This window comes from Equus asinus, chromosome 7 (genome assembly GCF_041296235.1).
Source record: "Equus asinus isolate D_3611 breed Donkey chromosome 7, EquAss-T2T_v2, whole genome shotgun sequence".
In the NCBI taxonomy this organism is placed as follows: Eukaryota; Metazoa; Chordata; class Mammalia; order Perissodactyla; family Equidae; genus Equus; species Equus asinus.
Window position 1 is genome coordinate 6514103 of NC_091796.1, and position 6000 is coordinate 6520102.

Here is a 6000-nt window from a genome sequence, read left to right on the forward strand (position 1 = left end):
TTCGCTGGTTTGGATCCTGGGTGTGGACATGGCACCACTCATCAGGCCATGCTGAGGTGGCGACCCACATGCCACAACTAGAAGGACCCGCAACTAAAGCATACAACTATGTACTGAGGGGATTTGCGGCGAAAAAGAAGGACAAAAAAAATTGGCAACAGTTGTTAGCGCAGGTGCCAATCTTTAAAAAAATAAAATAAATAAAATAGTAAATATAGGCGACCGATGTCAGGTGTCGCTCATAACATCTCATCATTTTTTATTGTGGCTTCTGGTTCTGTACTTCCTTGTGTGTGACTAAAGAAGTAAAAGTCCCCTTAATTTGCCTTTAATTCCTCAGAAGTAGGAATAGTAAACTCAACCTGGTTCAGACTTCTGGCATTTACTAGGGCTGATTTCCAGAAGGTTCTTATTCCTGAACCAATATGATCATACAGTTAAACCACCTTTTTATATCCATGATAATTGTACCGTCAACATGTTCTTGTTTCTCCCCAACATCTACCACCTCTCTGGACTCTGAGTCAAGTCACTTTACAGTGCTTCATTCTTTGAAAAATTATGAAGTTTTTTGCCCTCCTCTTAGTAGTCACAGATATAAACACAAAATGTAAATGTGACCTGAAAACATGATGTGTAAGTTATTTAAAAGAAAACATTCTTATTATATCACCTTATAACATTTGTACTCTTTGTTCACTTTCCCATGAGTTAAGTTTAATAGCAGCATAGCCAGCCTTTTTTGAGCCTGTTCAATCTCTATATATAACAGGCTTCTTCCTAAGTGCTTTGGGGATGAAAAAGAAAAGGCAGCAGTCCAGTGGGGAGCTTAATCCTGGATCCTCGCAGAAGGAAGGGCACTTAGAAGGCCCTAAATAAGGAATATAAAGTCCAAAATTATTTGCTAAGCTTTCCATCTTGAAAAGCTAATTAGTTACCTCCTTCACAAACTTGTATGGAAGACAAAATATATTCAACTTTCAATAGAGTATAATACAGATGATGTTTTATAATAAAGAAGTTAGAAGCAGAAATATGTGGATAAAAATATATTCTCAAGTAGCTCAAGAGAGGCTTAATGAACACTTACCCTTCTAAGCAGGTCTGGAAGTTTGGAGACCATTGTCAAATAGTGGCTCAGGGAAGCATTGCCACCCTGAGAACCTGGAGCAGGGGCAGTCTCGGAAGACCATGTATTTGAGTTGGCTGGAGCACAGGAGTAGACAAAAGGAGTGATAGTAAATGTAGTTGGAAGAATAGGTTGGCAGTTACATCATGATTTCTGAGTGCATGTAATGCCATCCAAAAGAGTTCACACTTTATTCAAAGGAGCGTATTTTCGTGTCTCTTAGCAGAGTATGGCTCAAAAATTATACTTTAAGTAGAATCCTCTGACAGCAGTGTGTTTGCTAAATTGAATGAGACTGGAATAAATAAAAGAAATCAATACAATACAGAAAAAAGACATTAAGAAAGAATAACTGATGGGTTGTTAGATATCCAGAAATATCTGTCTTGCTTTTCTATTTATTTTCTATCATGTTTTATTATTTCAAGATTATGGTTGGCTAACTAGTGAACATGTTGAGTGCTACACACTCAACACCAGTCGGAGTGTTTTACATGTAAATAATTCCTTAGTCATCTTAGCAATTCTGTGGCTAATAATAATAATACTAGTTGTTATGGCTGTTGTTGTTGTTATTCCATTGTACACATGAGGAAACGGAAGAGAGTTTTATTAGCTTTTCTAAGACTGCACAATAGGGTGTGACAAATCTTGCTCTGAACCCAAGCCGATTAACCCCAGAGTCAGCCAGCAGCCTCACTGACGTGCAGTACAACCCTTGACTACGCAACATAGTGTGTTTCACTGAAAGAAGCTGATACTTGCTCATAGTAACCCCATGGTTTTGTGTTTCTCATCTGTAAAAATATGTATTATAGCAACTTCTCTCCACCCTATGGCATTTGAGGATCAAATGACAATGCATTGGAAGATATTTTTTATACCCTATAATACATTATAAATAAACAATTTTTCCTAAGTCCTGTGTAAACTTCATTTTATAATCGATATGGAGCAAACACATCGTCTACAAAGAGCAGTAATGAAGAATAACTTCCAGCCTTCGCTTGTCCACAGTGAAATGTATGACTTCCAGAACCTACTAATTCTTGTTTCAAATGAATGACATTTTCACCAATGCTTATTTTATTTCATCATCTTATTGAACAACGTTGAACTCCAATGCTCCTGGGTGACCCCAAAAGCCCTAGCCATCAGGTGTACACAGAAATACCAACACTGGAAAGAAAGTCTTGTTTTTCAATCCCAGACAATTGTTTGGTACAAATTCACATGATGTCATAATATTGGATAAGCAAGTATGTCTATAGTTATCCAGATAACCGTAATCTCAGAACTGTAAGTATGACGTAAAAATGTGGTGCAATGCAGTAAAAAAGAGCTGTTCAACAAGACAAATTCAAATTTAATTTCACTTGATGCTGCTTATGTGCTCTTAAAATAGTTGTTTGGCTCCTGTGAGCTTCACTTTCTTTATCTGTAGAATAGAGAGCCTATACCTGATGAAGAAAGTTGTGTGACAGTGAGAGATTGTGTCCATAAACAAACAGCAAGAAATCGGTGATGCCAACCTGTGGGCTCTAATTTTTACATTTGTATTTTACCAGTTTTTGCTTCGGAGAGGGAATAGTGTCTCCTATATGCCATGCTTTTATATCTGTGAACCAGGCATTGCTGACAAAAGTGGAGCACGCCATCTCTGTGATCCCCATGGGTCTAGACAACCCAGGAAAAGACCTCACCTTTCATAGGCACGAGTCAGCTGACATCAGTGTATGAGGGATTATTACCACAGGACCAAATGGAAGGAATGTAGGTGTTAGGTGTGGAAGAATAGGGGTCAGACACTAACTATTAGATCTTAATGGGCCACCATTTGGCATCAATGAGAGCGATACTGGAAGAGGCACCAACAGAGATATGCTATTAATAATGTGTCAGTGAGAATTGCTAATCTCTAGAACCTAAGTATTTGAAGACAGTTTGGGTATCCGAATGACCAATTTCCGTATCCTTCAAAATAACTAAATGCAGAGTCAATATGGGTCTGTTAAATGAGGAAATGAGCAGAAGAATTTTATTTAAACAAGTAAATAAATTCCTTTATTTGTCACAGAAGCACTGTCCTGACCTGACACCTGGCTTATATGTATTAGTCCTTCCTTCTAGAAACTACAGAACTAAGCCAGATTCTAAAGTAAGCCTGAATAAGTACCATTTAACAATCATTGTTATGGGAACATTATCTTTCTCATTTTTTTAAAAAAAAATTAATTCTCAGGTTGTATTTTCAAAATAAACAAGCACAAAATATTAAGTTTAAAGCACAAATGCTTAGAATAACATTTAAATAGAATTACTTGAAGTAAATATCAATTTAGTATACTTAGGAACTATCGATCCTTCCAGAGTTTTAGCTTTTCTCATTTGCTAACTTTATGAATAAAAGTGTCGTTTTTAAATATCACTCTAAAAAGCAGCTTTTCCAAGTAGATCACTATTGTTAAGATGCATCCTATGAACACATTTCATATAATATACTTACCCAATTTTCTGAAAGGATAGTCTTTATGTGTTAAAAAGATGAATTAATTCTTATTAATTGATAATATTAAATTGGTGATAGTAAAATAGTCATATAATGTTAAAATGTTTTATAAAATGTTAATGAACTTGGGGGAGAACACTTTCTCTCTCTACTCCTTTGCTCTAGCAGAGCTTTTCCTCCCAACTATTTGGAGACTTTCATAAAATATACAGCTATATTCTGACTACATGCTTCTCCTTTGGTCACTTGTAAATAAGCATCATTTTTTTAAGGACTGTGTGAGTTGGTAAGATATTGTATCTCACTTTCTAATCGATTGTGCTCTGAATTACTATGGCTGGGACTCTGCAAACTAATCATTTCCTTTGCCAGCTGATCCCTCTTCAGATTTCCTAACAGAGGGGAGTAGAGGAAGACGGAAAGACAGAGGGGACATAAAGGACTTGCTTTTTCGTTCGCTTCCTGTTCTTGTCAGCCTCGTCCAAGAAAGGGCACTTGGATTCAAGTAGCCTGCAGCTTCCTTTAGCACTTGGAGACCAAGCCTCCTACCACCCCTCAGAGGTATCTGCACCAGCCAGCTGTGTCCTCCTTGAAGCTCCCAGATTTGCCACTAATGGACAATTTCTAGGTTCTAGATTCTGAAAACCCCAATTTATTCCAAGTTTTTCCTCAGTCTCAAGGCTGGTCAGGCTCTGTAAAGCTGATTATCTACATGCTGCCTCCTAATCCCCTTTTGGTTTGTCAGCCTTCCAACCCGTGTAATAGACTCCCTTTATCATGGTCCCTCTGTTGACGGATCGAGTCTGTTTTCTGTTTTACTGACCAGAAGATTATGATGGACTTTAACTGGAATTTTTTTCCTCATTAAGAGCATTTTAAAATTCCTCCCTGAGACTCTTGCTTAACTTCTGACACCTTTGCCTAATTAAGTTTCATACTAGAAAGAAATATTTGGCTAAATTATTTCTTGGATATTAGTTCTATAGCATGAGACATTAAATTTTGTATGACTATAATACATAACTTTAGTGAGCAGGTGTTCACTTTTGTGGGGTGGGTATTTCTCAATTCTCATGAGGATTTAAAAGGGGGGAATATCATTTATATTCAAATGAAAAAGCATCGTGGATCCTCTTTCCAATTTACGTGTCTGACCTAGCCAGCTCTAGGCAACTTCATAATTCATTTATGAGGACCACAATTAATTCTTGCATGTCTCTAAGTTTTACTTTATTCTCTAGAAATAAAGTTCTTTTCAAATGGTTGTCCAGTATGAGCCTGCTGATGCCTTCAGGAGAGCCTAGGCACCCCGACCCGGCCTATTAGAAGTTTCAGAGCGTTTCCTAGGAGGGTTAATGACTTAAATTCTGCCTAATCAGCCACAGAGCTTGGGAAGTTAAATTTTTATAACTTTAATTTTACAGGGAATGACTTCAGATCTAATCACTGGTGAAAAGAACTTTAATATCTCTAAAGTCAACCATCATCAAACTTTTATCTCAAGGGAACAGGGAGACAACTAAATGAGGCTGATAGGTGAACTGAGTGATTTTGACTCAGTCTGTGTTCTGTTCAAATTGTAACTAACTCCCTCCAGTTTGTGATTTTACAAGGGGAAAGATCTGGGGTTTTTTTTGCCTTAATCAGATGAAAGCTTAGCTTGTTAAGATAGAATCATTTCATACAAAAAAATATTCTTGACACTACTTAAATTTGGACTTTTACCAGAACATTCACATGTATATTCCTGTTTTCCTAGTACATCTAACAAATTTTGCCATTTCTGAAGGGACGAAAAGAAGAATGGGCTTCATTTCAAAACAGATAACCTGAGAGACAGTAGCTCTGCATTGAAGTATTAAAAATAAGTAACCACTGTTGAATGTTCAGTTTTTGTTAAGACACTGTTCTTAGTATTTTATGGGTATTTACCCAATTAACCCTCATGACAATCTTATAAGGTAATTATTATTAGCTTTATTTTACAGGTGAGAAAATGAGACCCAAAGATATTAAATAACATTGCCAAGATCATGTAACTAATCAACTGTAAGCCCTGGGCGTAAACTTCGCAAGTTTGGGTACAGGATCTATAGACTTAACCAAGCATCATACCGCTTCTAGTTGACTACCCACTTATTAAAATTAATAAATGGGAAGGAAAATCTTAGCCACTGATTGGAAACCCATGCTTCCTAAACTACTGAGCACACAGGGAGACAGAGGAGAGAGACAAGGAACAAAAGACAGTCAATTCTCCTTGAAAACATGCTTTAGGAATTCCTGCTGGGAATTACTGGAGAAAAATAATGGAGAATCTTTGTCTATGGAACGATTTTAGCATGATGTACCTAGTCTGTCT